The sequence below is a fragment of the Gobio gobio genome, assembly GCF_949357685.1.
Source record: "Gobio gobio genome assembly, chromosome: 11".
Taxonomy (NCBI): domain Eukaryota; kingdom Metazoa; phylum Chordata; class Actinopteri; order Cypriniformes; family Gobionidae; genus Gobio; species Gobio gobio.
Window position 1 is genome coordinate 22333502 of NC_137104.1, and position 16465 is coordinate 22349966.

Below are 16465 nucleotides of genomic sequence, written 5' to 3' on the forward strand. Positions count from 1 at the left end.
GAAAATCCAGAAAAAAGTCTATTAGTGCCTCAGTGACAACTTCACTCTGAGAAGCTGTCAATCACAGCTGTCAATCATAACGTTACACTTGCTGTTTTTATAGCATCAAATAACTAACTAAAACCGAACTTATTTAAAAAACGGACGCTTGAACTTAAATCAGTGTGATTAAAAACGACCTAAAATGATAGAAACCACAGAGAATAGAAACCATTAGTTTGTTAAGTGTACACAGTTAAGTAAACGGTTGTGCAACAGTATATTGGATCTGGGCATCCTCTCTTAAAGTAACAGTAGCCTAATAAACCTGCTGCAGAATCAAACAACAAATGACAGGAAAATCACACTGATCTTCACTCACTCACTGCTCTTCACTGAATAACTTAAGTAGCTTCAATAAAGATTAACCTATATTTATTGTGTACAGTAAGACTATGAAGTGTTATTTTTTGATTATTACATTTTTTGTTGTAGGCTATTATATGAATACCACTCTCAGTTGGAAAATGTTCAAAAAAAAGAACAAAGACATTCATAACAAATAGTCATGATTATGATTTTTGCTCTACTATGAATTAAGCAGCTCTATTCGAAAGATTTGAAAATAACTTTCCATTGGGATTTGATTTCATGTCAGTGCATAAGTTTTAGTGTGTGAATGAAATGTTTAGTGCTAAAGTAAGATCGATTTCAATTTTATTTTGACTTTAAAGTCATCATGAAATGGCATTCGCAGCCCATTTTACATTTGTAATGTGATGTATTTGCACGTCAAACAGGATATGCAGTGTGAAAATTTGTAGGGAAGTCCCAAAATTGTTTCTGATAAATTTAATTTAGCGTTTTGAGTATTTGTGTCATGTTGGTTGACAGTTTTTTTTTCCTCCCGTGTTTGTCTTTACTTTTTTTTTTTTTTATGATACTGACGGTCCAGCTGCAGTTCTCAGACAGGAAACCCTCTGACATCAGCATACGGTTTGTGTGTTGTTTGAAAACTCACAGCTGCAGACAAAGGGAATGTCCCATGAAAAAAATCCCAAATATTCATTTTGACTAGATAATGTACTAATAATAATAATAATAATAATCTCTTATAAATTCATAATCTCTTATGAACTTTAAGACTATGATAATGCAGGTGTATGAATGTTAATGTACTGACACAGGGTTATGCTCTCCTCTTGCTGACCAGTGTTCATTGCACACTCAAGTATGTGTGTTTCATTGATACTTGCGAGACAGGATGAGGGATTTCCTGTGTTGTGATCCCCTACCCTGCTCTGCCAAATTTTGGCAGTCCTGACCTTTCAGAGTTCTGTGAGAATTTAGATTCCTGCATTCAGACAGACCTCCAGACCAGACCGCTGGTGGTCTCATAGGGGTTTACAGGAAGGCCAAATGGTCCAGCTTCTTGTGAAAGCTCTCAGAGGATTGTGATGTTTTTAATGCAAAATTATGCTAATTCAAAGCACTGAGAAATGTTAAAGCCCTGTTCATTTTGTTAAGCTTTATTTTTGTTACCAAATTCTACTTAATTTCCCCCAAAAATGTAATGTTTTTCATTTTAAATTTCTGGATTTCATATAAATGTTTTGATAATATTTTAATAATCAAAAGTTAAAATGAGAAAATATCAATTTCATAATTTATTAAAATGTTAACAGTAATAAGGCCCTGATGAAAAAATAAATAAATAAATAAATAAATAATATATATATATATATATATATATATATATATATATATATATATATATATATATATATATATATATATATATATATATATATATATATATATATAGATAGATAGATAGATAGATAGATAGATAGATAGATAGATAGATAGATAGATAGATAGATAGATAGATAGATAGATAGATAGATAGATAGATAGATAGATAGATAGATAGATAGATAGATAGATAGATAGATAGATAGATAGATAGATAGATAGATAGATAGATAGATAGATAGATAGATAGATAGATAGATAGATAGATAGATATATAGATATATATAAATATAAATAATTTTTATTATTTATTTATTTTTTTGTTACAAATTTGGTTTACATCTTTATATATTTTATAAATGCAAATTTATCTTTGAAACTGGTAATAAAAAGACATTTATAAAACTTGTAGTCAAATGAAAATACAACTCTTTTACAACAAAACATTGCATTTTTTTTTTTTTTTTAAGTGCTGCACAACAGAAGTTTACTATATAAAGATTCACACAGAGAACACATTGTTTCGTAATATACAGTCCTACTCTTGATTTATTAATACAAATTTGCCAAATCCTGAGATGTTCCACGTTATACTGTAAATTCCGTTATAATGACTGGGCTCTAGACATTTTCTTAGTGCTTTTGTAAGTGTTGATCTCATCAGTGAAATTACTGACAAAAATGTCTGTTGAAGAGTTCTTTTTTTATAGTAGTAGTAGTAGTTTTGTCAACTGTAAAGGAAAAACGCATATTGTGTTGACAATGAAACAATTTTAATTTGTCAACACTTGACCCTTTAATACTTACACTTTCGGTAACACTTTAGTTTAGGGTCCAATTCTCACTAATCAACTTTTTGCTTATTAGCATGGATATTACTAGGATATTGGCTGTTTATTTGCACATATTAATACCTTATTCTGTATGGTCATATTGAACATCCCTTAATCCTACCCAATACCAAAATTTAAGAACTACCTTACAAACTGTTAATAAGCAGTAAGTAGGAGTCTGAGGCAAAAGTTGTAGTTAATAGTTGGTTAATAGTGAGAATTGACCTTTCTATTTCTATTCTATCTATTTTTCTGTTAACATAAACAAAAACTAAACATTGCTACATGTACTGTGCTAGACTAACTAGAACAGCACAGTCAAAGTACATATTTACATAGTTCAACTGCTTCTATTGTTCTCCTCATTTGTAAGTCACTTTGGACAAACACGTCTGCTAAATGATTCAATGTAATTGTAATTAAAACATACTATTGACGTAAGAGGTGTGTTGTGTATTTATCCACTTGAGCTGAAAATCAGTGAAACACTTTGCTTGCAGTTTAATGAAGTACTTAAGCTCAATTCAGTACTTCATAGGCTATGTATGAGATTCATTAAATTATGTTGTTTTCACTAAGTAGTGCAATTATAGGACATTCAATCAGAACAAAATGGACTAAAATTGAATAAATATGACGTAATTAAATATTGAAATGTAAACAACATTTTCATCAGAACTTTTACTAAAACATCAAAATGGTGTAAACATTAACATATCAAAAAAGGAGATGAGTGGTGTGGAAAATATAATTTGTATGTGTTTTCTTAACACAGCCCAGCTTGCTTACAGCTGGTGTTTGCATGATGTTACCTGCTGTTCTTAACTTGTTGATTGCTGAAATAACGTATTTTTCATAAGGAAACCAATCACCCATCTCATACACATACACATACACATGCGGCTCTGCTCAAAGGCACCTGGAGGTTGTTGGCCTCTTCCTGATTTCCTGTAAGTGGGCCTACTCGACAACTTCAGCTGCATTTAAAGACCGTTAGCGGCGAGACCCAGTAGGTACATCTGAATGAGTCCATTTCCTTGCAGCAGGAAAATGCCAGGAGTGTCGATTCTGTCCCTCAGTTAAAATATTCAAAACACACACACAAATTAAAATAAAACTGTAAAGTTAAATTTCAAAATCCTTGTGTTTGAATATGCCTTCCTCTCTACTATATAGTACCTGTACATATAGAGTACTATGTGAGTGCAACTCGTAAGTCACATGGTAATGACAGGATGATGAATGTAGTCTGCATGAATTTCATCCACATTCATACTATATAGAACACATATAGTACTATATAGAATACTATTTTAGTATTTTTCGTTAAATGAAATATCTAAGCAGGCAGTATGCGATTTTGAACGCACCTAATGTGTCAGTATAGCCACAAAACATACATTTTGTCACTTACCAACCTTGACTGTAAAAAGTCAATATATTTTAAGCTCCTATCATGATCATGTAAAGCCATTAAAGGGGACCTATTATGTCCCTTTTTCACAATATGTAAGCGTAATTTCCACAGGATTTTGTGAAACTGTGGTGGGTGGACCTCTGCCCCTCATTTTGTACATTTTAAAGTGTAAAATTAATAACCAGATTAGAGGAATGTTCTGCAGGAACACACACACATTCGCTATGGATACAGTAACCTGTTGCTGTCATTTCTTCATCCTGTAGAAACGTCTTACATTTACATTACACGCTGTTATCTCTTTACAGTTACCACTCTCATAAAATGCTTGAATTACATGTTGACTTTTACAACTAATTTTAGCGTCCAACAGCAGATATTTCAGCTAAATTAAAGTTTTTGCGCTGAAAATTAATTGTCTCCCTCTCGACAGCGTTCTGTGTGTATGACACGCATGCGCGCGCCCGCCGCACCGCTGCTCGTTCAGTGAAGTTTGAAGCTTAAAATGCAGACAGACTGTCAGGACACGCTTTTAGGCAAAAATGGAGATACTCATGTGAATTAGTAGCATTTAAAAATAAGGATATAACCAGTAAAATTAACATTTTGCACTGAGGACACACGCGCATCTGTCAAAGTGCATGACAGAGTATGTTAAACACTATTGTGTTCGCTTGAAGCTTAAAATAAAGACTTTTGGGTGCTTGGATCACGTACATTTCCTTTATTCTGTTTCCTCCACTATTTTTAGATGCATGTTGTCCCGACCAGTTATGGGAATAACGTTTTTTTTCCCGTGTGTGTGTGTGTGTGTGTGTGTGTGTGTGTGTGTGTGTGTGTGTGTGTGTGTGTGTGTGTGTGTGTGTGTGTGTGTGTGTGTGTGTGTGTGTGTGTGTGTGTGTGTGTGTGTGTGTGTGTGTGTGTGTGTGTGTGTGTGTGTGTGCACATGTGCGTGTGCACGTGCCGGCCTGCGTGCTTGCCATGCGTGTTTTGGTACACATTACTGATGATGATTGGTGGGTGGGAGACAAGGTTGAGTTCACACACACACGCACGTGTATGCACAGTCACACACACCAACGACCAGTCCAGGAGGAGTCAGAGCGATGGCAAGTCCAATGACTTGAAACTTGACTTGACTCCGTAAACTGGAAGTATAAGCACTACTTTTCCCTCGTTGAGGTGAAAGGTAAGAATGTTTATGTAACGTGCAATTTATGCAGAGGAAGAAAGAGTCTCTCCACGTCGGTTAAAAGTAATTTTAATCTAATGAAGCACCTCACATCATCACATGCCACCACAAAATTAGTGGCTAAAATCCCAGGTGATAAAGTGAGATCCACTACTAAAGGAGTAGTATAGCAGGCTACTGATAATATTTACACTATAGTAGGCCTACTGATAATATTTACAATACCTAATGTATTAAATTTGATAGGTGTCTCTCACATTGTCCCACGGCAACATTAACAATTCATTCATTTAACATATTTAATATTGGGGGCATCCAAGTTATTTGAAATATTTGAACATTTGAAGAAGAAAAAAAAGTAACACAGTAGTTACTTTCCCTGGTAATTAGTTACTTTTATAATGATGTAACTCGGTTACTAACTCAGTTACTATTTGTAAGAAGTAACTAGTAACTGTAACGAATTACTTTTTTAAAGTAACGTACCCAACACTGGACCCGACTAATCGATAATGAGAATCGTTGTCGATCATTTTCATTATCGATTTTATTGACTAGTTGTTGCAGCCCTAAACAATATAAAAGTACATTTAACGTAATATATCACCTTTTCACATTATATGCTAGAAAGTAAAGTGACTTGTCTATTTACAATGTACATGGATGATGTAAGTAATGCATAACCAGAATAAGTTAATACGCTTTGAACAGTAGTCTTAGCACTAGAAGGATGATTAAAGTGACAAAAACAGCTCATAATTCCCACTTTTGCATGAAAGAATTAATAAGTTAAATGAACAACCCTACTGCGATGCAGGTTTAGTTGAGAGGTGAAAGGTCAATTTTGGCCAGTTCAATCAGACTGAGGAATGTGATCTTGAAGCTGACATGATGAAATATGTAAACCAATATTCTCAAGACCAATGCAGGCAGGGTAGTATATGATATACATCACAATGGCGCTAAGTGAAGGGGCCTCTTGCTTTCATGGCACCACAGTCATGACTCGCACGTAGCTGGACAAATTCCTGCTAGGGTGATCCATGCTTCTGAGATTATTGGAGACCAACTGCACTATCCCTGTGGGAAGTACATAGTTCTGTACATAGATGTAGAGGTGCCGATTTGCCCCTAAGGGCCAATCACCTGCTGCAACACAAGAAAACAATACCTCTTCCAAATCTAATTTGTTGATCACCACAGATCTGGGTTTTGAAGTTATGCCACCATGTAGCTTTTTTTGTGATATTCCTTAAAGCTACACTGTGTGCTATTTTCCCCCATCTAATGGTGAAAAGGTATATGACCATCCAGTGAGTTTCAGTTTCTGTTCCTCTCAATTCCAATTTAGTTTTAACTCCTACGGTGGCTGATTTAGTCCAAGATTAACATGGCTTCCAGTTTGACCTCGTCCACATTAGACACGGTGCCATTGAGTGTAAAAACGCGAAAGGCGAAGCTTGAATTTACGGGTATGTCCCTCTTTGGCTAATGTACTTTCAAGATGGAGGGGCAACATGCCGACCCGCATTCGAACCCCTTACCCGTATGTATTTTCAATGGCATATTATAAACTTACGAGAATACTTTATTACTTGAAAGAAGTAAATATACATTAATGAGCACTAGGCATGTGCCGGTATCACATTTTCATGTTGCGATTAATTGCTGAAGCTTTTATCACGGTATACGGTATTATCACGATATTGAAATAAGTTGCAAAAAAAGTGTTGTCATACTATAACAGGTTTAATAACTTTCTTATAACAAAAGAACCAAACATTTAAATACAATAAAGCAATACACAAAAATGTATAAAGTAAACAAAAAAAAATAAAAAATATTTAAAACAGATTAAGTGCAAAAGTATTATAAAGAACAACAGATAACACTTTACAATAATGTCTCACTAGTTAATGCATTAACATTAACAAAGAATGAATAGCTACATTTTTACAGAAGTTATTCTTCTTTGATAATGTTAATTTAAAAAAGCAACTGTTAGTTAGTGTTAGCTCAGGTCCATTAAATAATACAGTTACAACTTTTGATTTTAATAACGTGTTGTTAAATGCTGAAATGTACATTTAACTAAGATTAATACATGTTTTAGAAGTATTTTTCATTGTCAGTTTATTAATGAATGAACTAATGTTAAATAATGGAGCCTTATTGTAAAGTGTGTGACTGAACAACAGTCAGAATATATTCAAACAATATCTAGGGCATGTAATTTAGTCAAGATTAAAATATAAAATGTTTAAGTTTGAAAATGAATAGCCTCGAGTCTTTTCACAGTATCGTTTTGTTTATGAGGGTTACCGGGGAAACGGCTGCATTTCTGCTGTTCCGTCAGCGCCCTCTGCTGTCAAAGAGTGAACGTGCACTTCAGCGTCACCCATTCCGCCATGTGCTCAGTCCATTCATGCACGTTGGGTTTGTTTACATCAGTGCGCGTTCCTCTTTGACGTGTTGTTCATTTTAAACGGTTGATGGGTAAAGTATTCTTAAAATGCATTCTAAAAATCGGAATAATTCGTAATAAATAATTATTCACGGTATTTTGAAGTGCCCACGATAACAATATTGTGCATGTTCATTATTGCGGTATATCGTATTACCGTTTACCGGCACATGTCTAATGAGCACATATATTTTTGAAAGAACTAAGTGTTTGTAGCTAAGAATAAACTAAAAAAGTTACACAGTGTAGCTTTAAACACTGTACAATAGCAATATATTTCTGTCACTATTTTAAAAATAAAATCAAACTTTTATTTTGGCAGGTTGTAATGAAGACCTTGAGATTCTGACGATAGTTTTCAGCACCAGTCTTTTTGTGCTTAATATTCACAGATATTAGTCGATATTGCGATGTATACAGCAATCTTTTGAATTATTCAACAAAATTTTGACTGGATTCTGTGATTCCGTCATCGTTTTCCGCATCACTGAAAATCATAGGATATGTCAGAACCCCATTTTAATGTCAATTCCAGAGAAATTTCACGATTCTTGATACCAATTTCAGTAGCACACCAAAAGCTAATGGACATTTAAATAAGTCCGCTTGTGCGTTTCTGTTCTGATCTCATGTTTCCTGGATAACTTCATCTTGTACTTTCCACAACAACTTTATGATGCCGTTTTTTCCAGTTCAACAGCCCAATGAATCCATAATTAATTACAGATTTTCCATCGCTCAGGATAGAGGTTGGTCTCTCAAAGACAGTTCACTAAGCTAGACTGAGTTGGAAACGAACCCCCAACTGCTGTTATCTCATATCCAGTGGCCCAGTCCAGTCAGGGCTAAATGCATCAGAAAACAGCTGCCGGTCCTATTTATAACATGCAGGTGACACGCAGCACATGGGTCAGTCACATCATCACTCTGAGCTGTTTGTGAGATACTATTTGCCTGGCTTGCATATCTATAGATTCAGAACTTAGGCTTGTCTCTTTGGCTGTATTTACACTGCAGGATTTGATGCCTAATTACGATTTGTTGACTATATCCAACGACCAGCTGACATCTTCTTTTAAAAGTTACCCATATCCAATAATCACACTTGGCGAAACAACCCAAGGTAGACGTACAGACCCGGAAAAACTTGGCCAAAAAATAAGGAAAAATGGTGTGTGTTGCAATGGACGCAGACAAAATTATTATCTTTAAAGGTCAGCAAAACATTTGGTTGAGCCTTCGTCCTCTATTGGTTGGTGACGTAGTTGCCGTCATTCGCCACGGCATTTTTTCCATGTTTTTCCTGTTTACACGTTCGTGGGTCATATCCGTTCTCTGCCACAGGAGGAAAAAAATCGGAATTGGGTTGTACGTTGACACGGCTGCTTTTCTTGTTGTAGCTTATCGTTTGTGTGCACAAAATAGACATTACACAGTCGAAACACATCAATGAAGAAATTAAACGTCACTGTTTCGGTTAATGGTTTTGGCCTTCCAAAACTATTTCAACCAAAGTCTAAAATATTTTTTTGTTTTTGTTGAAATATTTTGGGTTGCTGAAATTCCGTTGCATTTATTTAGCTATATGATTGTTTAATATATAGTTATGCTATTGAATATCTTTGCTTAGTGTCTATATATTGCTAAAAAACGTGTCCATAAAACCTCACTGATTAAACAGGACAAGTTAAGTAGTCGCTAGGGTTTACCTCACACATAATTGCACGTTTCTATCTCTGCTGTCTCATATGAGGACATGAACGCATGAATGTCATCTCCAGAGCCGCTCTGAGAGTCACTTCATGAGCATTTTACCGTTTAAAGTTACTTTAAAGTTTACTTTAAAGTTACCGAGCAAAACTACCGTCCTATCATAAACACACAGAAACTCAAAGGTCTTCACGGCAACCCGTCACAATAAAAGTTTGGTTTAACTTGACAAATATGTTACTGTTGTACAGTAGAATTTAGATATGTCTCAATGTAATAATAATAATAACACTAAGGTAATAATAATAAATTATCAAAACTTGAAGTTATAAATCAAAAATGTTCTTCCATGTTTTAATTTTAACAGTATAAAGCTCAGTTGTGCAGCACTTTGTTTGACAAAAAAAAATTTGTTTAATTAAATTAAAAGATTAAATTTAATGTTTTATGTCTTCATTTGATTACCAGAAAATACACATCACAGAATTTGTGGGAAATCTTTTCAAAGAAATGAAATAAAAAAAATAATTAAAATAGTTGATTTTATGAATTAAATTAATTAAATAAATAAATTAAGTAGCTAGTAGCCTACTATTTACTGGTAAATATTACCGTATACAAACATCACAGACAATGGCAGACAGAGACCAAGGCAGCTCTGGCATAATGTCAATAACACTTTAATAAATGACTTAGTTTCTTTACAGTTATTGAGGTAAACATCCCTAAAGTACAGAAAAATGGTACCGGTAATGAAATTCAGGTACCAGTTAATATGTGAACGGTACCCAGCCCTAGTAGTCGCATGCTTCAAGATGTCCCCATGTTTACAGCCTGACATTCAGAAGAGGCCATTTTTTTGGCACTGTCCATACACTCTGTGACTGAATATAGCAACTCAACCGATTGAAGTCCAAGAAGCTTCTGAGGGCCAGTTCGGATAACACGTGAAGAATCATGGCGCCAGTTTATGTGTAGAAATCAATATCTAAGTAGTTGTTGTGTGTTTTTTTTCTTATGGGTCAACAACGTGACTGAGGAGGGCCACGTGTAAAGAGCCCCAGTTGGTCCCTCATCTATTTCCAACCCATGGGCCTTTCGTCCTCGACAAATTCCTCTTTTGCTGTCAAACATAAGTGTAATTTCTTTCTCCTTTCCTCCCCATCCTGTTTTTGCCATAGATTATTTGTTAGTGCCACACCACACAGAGGTCCCAGATGCCCACAATAGCACTTAAAATTGTCAGCACAAATATTTAACCAGAATTTGTGGTCTTAAGGGACAAGGGCTGGTAATTGGCCTGTGAAGACGAGCACAACACTGTCATGGTTACCCTCAGTGCTGAAGTTAATGGTACTGCTGCGGATTTACCAGTAAATGCTGGTTGTGCTGTTGTTACCTCGACAGCAATTGTTTACTGATATTCACAAGTCTCTGTTTGTATCGGTTGATGTGTGTGACCCCTGTGTGCTGTTGACATAGCACAGAATCACCCAATTAACCTTACTCTGCATGGAGTAAACGAGTACAGTACCTCAGGGTCAGACCCCCAGTGGACTTGGTGTCAGAAGTATTCTTCTGTTTGTTTTACATGCTGGTCTTCATGTTGAAGTTCATAGCTCATTGCTCCACACAGACATAGATTTATATCCAGCTCAGACAAATCTTTTCCATATTGTCGGAACTAGAAACAGGGAACTTTATCTTTTTTTGTAGGGTACCTGGACACTGTGGAATCCCAGGAATCAAATCTTAATCTTGCATTATCAAAAAATTTGAAATTAATGGGATCAGTGTACAAGCAACAAACTGTATGAAAATAACCCTTCTGTGGGTGAAAGTTGTGTCTTTACTTTCAATAATCACTGGGATCAGATCATATGTACATGATGCTGAATAGGACATTCCATAATCACACACACACACACACACAAAGTTCTTAAAGTGCCCCTATTATGGTTTTTCAAATATGTCCTTTCATGCAGCGTGTAGTATAGCCGTCTGTGAATGTAAACGGTCTGCAAAGTTGTAATGTCAAAAGTGCACAATATAGTTATTGTCTCCCAAAAGAAAGAATAGACTCTGAAGCGCATAAACGAGTCGTCGGAAATTCGAATCCCAATCAGTTATGGCTACATATCACAAACTAACACATTTGCAAAATGCCCGTCTATGTTCTACATTTGCCGCTCGCAAACAACTTGACCCGCCCTTCAACGCGGGATTTGAACCGTTTGCTCTTGAAAGATGGGACAGTACCCAGTTTATTTGGACCAGCTTGCTTCTCAGAATCACAACCTGTAAGTATAGTTATTGATATATATATTTTTTCAATATACGTAGTTTTGTGTTTTACATTGTGTAGGTCTCCGGCTAACTCAAGTTATTACTGTCTTACTTAAATACCAGTGCTAACTAGCTGTGTGACTAAACACTACTACCCAAAACTGTGTCTATTAATGCAGATTGTCTGTCGTTCTTACTACTTTGAGGAAAGATAAAGGATGGAGCAAGATTTGTTTTGCAAACTTTAATGTTAAATCAGTCATTCACACTAGTGCTCGGCTAACGTATGCACCGTTATTGATACAGTCCCCGCTGTAAATTAGAAATATACACTTGAGGTTGTTGATGGGCATACACTTGTTAATACTGATGGTGAGGAATTACAGTTGTAACATCTCAATTTACCTCAAACTGAGTAGCGTATCACTGAGAAACATCCAGCTCAAGTCGTCCTTGCAATGGAGTTTCGTTTTGAATAACTAGTTCTTTCAATGTTTCATCATCGGAGATTGATATGGTAAAATCGACGTCATCGTTATTGTCTTTGCTGTGTGTACAATCGCTGAGTTTAAGGAAGCCTCCGGACGGAGCTGAAGTTCAGTTATGGTAATGGTATTTAGCTTCCAAAATATGCGCTGTACGTGGTAGACCAATCACAACAAACTGGGCCATCTGGCCAATCAGAGCAGAGTAGGCTCATGGAAAGGAGGGACTGAATCATCTGACGAGTAGGGCTGCAACGACGCGTCGACGTCATCGAAAATACGTCGACGTGCGTTAAATGCGTCGATGCGTCGGCGGCACATTATTTACGTTCTAGAATAGAACAGAAGATCTAGAATAATGGCAGCTTCTGCTCCCGGACATAGTGAAAATGATCATTTATCATATAAAGCCAGACCGCGACATTCAAAAGTGTGGGAGTACTTTAAACAGAAGCCGAGTAAAGGCCTGTTCACACCGGGGCGATTTTCACACGCGTTTATCGCCGACGTTTAACGCCTCGGGACTAAACAATGGGCGCCAATGTGAGTGTTCACACCGACGCGCAAAACGCCAGGCGTAAAAGCGTCATTTTTTAAAAAAACGCCTCGGGTTCGTTTTTTTATTTTGACGCGGCGCGTAAAAAACTGTCCGACCAATGAGATCGGCGCTTTTGTTCACGTGCCTGGAGCTGCTGAAGTGACAGTAAAACACGACTTGGTGGCGCTCAAGCACAAAACGGTCTTGCCGAGCACACATTGATACGACGAAGAAGTAGTAAGTAGACAAAGAAGAAGATGAACTGCTAATGCTGCTTGCCAGTTAGCAAAAAGTGTGTGAATGGTTTTGTCCATATACATAATATGTCTATGGTTTTGGCAAGCACGTAAATACTGTCTCTCTTCTCCTTCTGTGTGACAAGCGAGTGTCAGAGGCTTAAAGTGCCGCAGCACCATCTTGTGTACCGGGAGCGCATAGACAGAATGTACACGTTCACTCCGCGCAGCGCCAGTGAAAATCGCTTGGGTGTGAACACTCAAGACGCGCCGAAAAACGGCACGAAAAACGCTGGCGATAAGCGCGCGATATTCGTCCCGGTGTGTACAGGCCTTAAAACTGTGCTTTGTTCGCTCTGTAACGCCGGTTTCACACTGCGCGCGGTGGCAGAGCAGGAGCTGTGCTCGTGGAGAGCGAGAGCTTTCACACTGCCAGTCAGTGTTGCCAAGTCCGCGTTTTTTCAGCGGAATTGGGCTACTTCTACACTGTTGCTACACTGTTGTCTCATGTCCGCGGGTTGAAGCGATCCCAATTATGTGATATTTATCCCCGGGAATGAGAATTTTAGCAGGCAGCCCTGCAAAAAAAACCACATATTTAACCCCCTGAACGCGATGTTTACCGGAGAACCTCCCCGAAACGCGATTGGGCTTGTTTTGGGCTAGTTTTGAGTAACGAATGGGTGGGTTTTGTTGTCAAAACCTGGCAACCCTGCTGCCAGTGTTCTCTCGCGCAGCTGAACCGGTCTGTGGCGCGTGTATTCCAACAGACTCTTCTCCGACCCGGCGACCCCAGTACGTCTCGTGCCTTTATTTATAATGGGCTGCATCTGCTGTAAATGCGACCTGGTTCCCCTCTGTCCCAAACACATATGCATAATAACATGCTGTATATAGGTAGTTTACATGATTAAAGTAACTTTAAAGTTAAGATATGCCTCTAGCTTTAATCATTTAAATATGTCTTTGAAATTTGGCCAAAAACTTCTGCCAGCTTTAGTCGTTGTTTATGCACATGTATCTTCAAAATAGACGACTAGTTATACATTAAAACTATGATGAAAGCTCCTTTATGTGAACCTTTTGCAGATAAATACAAGTGCATTTTCGTTTACTATTGACACAAATCAATAAGTAAATCATACTCAACTACTATAGTAAACAACTTTTCCTAATTAGGCCTACTCTGTTTACATTTTATGATGAATAGTATCATTATACATGATGTTTAAAATGCTTCTTGTGTCCATATATTTCATTATAAAATGGCATACTATGTACACTACCCTTCCTGAAATACAATTAATATTGTCATCATTCATTGATTTCATGTTAAAATAATATACAAATTCACTACCCTCTTTGAAATACAATAATCAGTAAAAAAGAATCATAAAATCAACCCGGAAAAATAATCGTTAGATTAGCCGACTAATCGAAAAAATAATCGTCAGATTAGTCGACAGAAAAAATAATCGTTAGTTGCAGCTCTACTGACGAGTTGTTTGAGGATCATTGAATGTGATGTGCAATGTATATTATGAGAAAATGAAAGTGTTTTCTTCTTTCTTTCTTTCTTTTTTTATACCTTTGATACGTTATAGGAGACCTCCAAAACAAAATTAGGAACTTTTAAAATAGCATAATAGGGGCACTTTAATATCAAACCAAGATCCACTGGTGCTGGTTTAAGCTCTCTTAAGAAAATTTTTACTCCACAGACACTTTTGAAGAAGGTTTTAAGAGTCAACCCTGAAAAATGTAAAAACCTTATATAGGTAATTTGTTACTCGTCTTGAAAATAGACAAGGAAGCTGGCATGGCAACACCAACCAACCAAAGTATCTAGCTCAGCATATTTTATTATATGAAATGACTTACTATATAAACATTTTGTCCTCAGTCAAGTTGTTCAAAAGTAGGCTTATATTAACTAAATTAAGTAGGTCATTGTTGTTTGGTTGTCATTGTTTTGTTCTTTCTGTTGCTCCACAAAGTGAATGAATGAAATGATTAGTTTGGGTCTAAGCAACTAGGAATTTTGGAAGTGTGGATTACATTTAGAAAAAGTATGTTTATTTTGAAGAGAGGAAATGGCAAATTAGGTTAAGCTTCTGTTTCAATTAATTACAAGTCATAAATGGGGTATTAGGATTGCAGTTATAGGCTTAGTACAACTTTCCAAATGAAGTCTTTATGTGCCTGATTTTGAAGCATTTACTCAATACTGCAGAAACGAAAACATTTTTTTGTATTGAAATTGTAATTTTGAATAAATGGTAAGGAAATGTAAAAAAAACATTGGCTATTGATATGGCTTTCAGCTACGAATAAGTGCTGTATTCCGCTTAATGCCAAAATCAACACGCACAAAAATGGAAAAAAGTGTGATGACTCAGTGTGACTATACAATTTTCATATTGTCATGGTATTGAATCACAATATTGAACTGCATTATAAAAAAACAGGTTTAAAAGATAGATAAACAGTATTTTATTCAATATTGTCCTTTCATAAGGTTTTTAATAAATAACATTTAAATACAATAAAGTAATACACTTAAAATGTATGAAGTAAACAAATGTTTTAAAAAGATTAAAGTGCAAAACAACACCGCTTTACAATATAAAGAATCGGAATATTTCCAATTGTAATATAGATATTTTTTTCTAGGCTGGCATGCGTTAGTCAACTCAAGTCAGTGTAAACAAATGTTTGAAAATATATATAAAGTGTTTAAGGATTTGATGTTGAATGCCTTTTAGAAATCGTGTAAATATTGTTTGAATTGTTTTCTTCTCTGTGACAAGAGAGTGTTCAAAACAAAGTTTTTCCGCTTTGGTCTGAACAGTCAGTGATTACGGCACTCCAAGAGTTTCGGCCAAATCAGAACATTTGTTTTCGGGAGTCTCTGTACCTTTAACTGCTGTAGATGCCACTGCTGAAGACTCGTGTAGGTCCCTGCAGTCGCAGATCTGTGGGGAGCGCTCAGTAAAACTGTAGAGCGCAAGAGTGCAGCATTCATACATCAGAATCTCTCACAGTTCGCCTGTGCATCTGAGTCTGACCAGTTTGAATTGTAATCCATAATGCTAAAAACGTATTTAGAGCAATAGCACGGGTAAGTAACACTTTTTTTTATCTGAATTGCTGCATTCAGATGTGAATTTATTTATTTTTGTGTGTGAATGTCACTTTAGAGTATGATACCTTAATTTTGTAGTTTTTTTTTCCCACTGCTAATTTGAGTGATTGTAACAATTTTCTAACTTTTAAAGAAAAAAATCTATATAACATTTAAAGAGGCAGTGCATGCATTAAAACATGTTTTTAACAAATGTTTTAATACAATTTCAAGTTCAGCACTTTTTCAAAAAGGAACCTAAAATGTTTGTACCTAAAATGTCTGGGGGGGGAGGGGAAGCCTGGGATATGTATTTACTCTCATTTTCTGCTGTCTGTAAAACATCAAGTCCCTATCAGCCTCTATGTTGCGCAATGTTTTGAGTGCGTGTGAGTGAGTGGGATTGTGTGTGGGTGGGTTCGGGGACACTGTATGTAATCTGCGGT

General features: G+C 36.2%; 1 long non-coding RNA gene across 2 annotated transcripts in view; it reads right to left on the reverse strand.

Annotated features, from left to right (window-relative positions):
• LOC307133640 overlaps window positions 1–16465 on the reverse strand; it is a 42159-nt gene that overhangs the window by 25423 nt on the left and 271 nt on the right. For both annotated transcript variants that reach the window (XR_013817460.1, XR_013817461.1), the window contains exon 2: window positions 15813–15892. This is a non-coding gene — a long non-coding RNA (uncharacterized lncRNA). The remainder of the gene's footprint in view (window positions 1–15812; window positions 15893–16465) is intronic.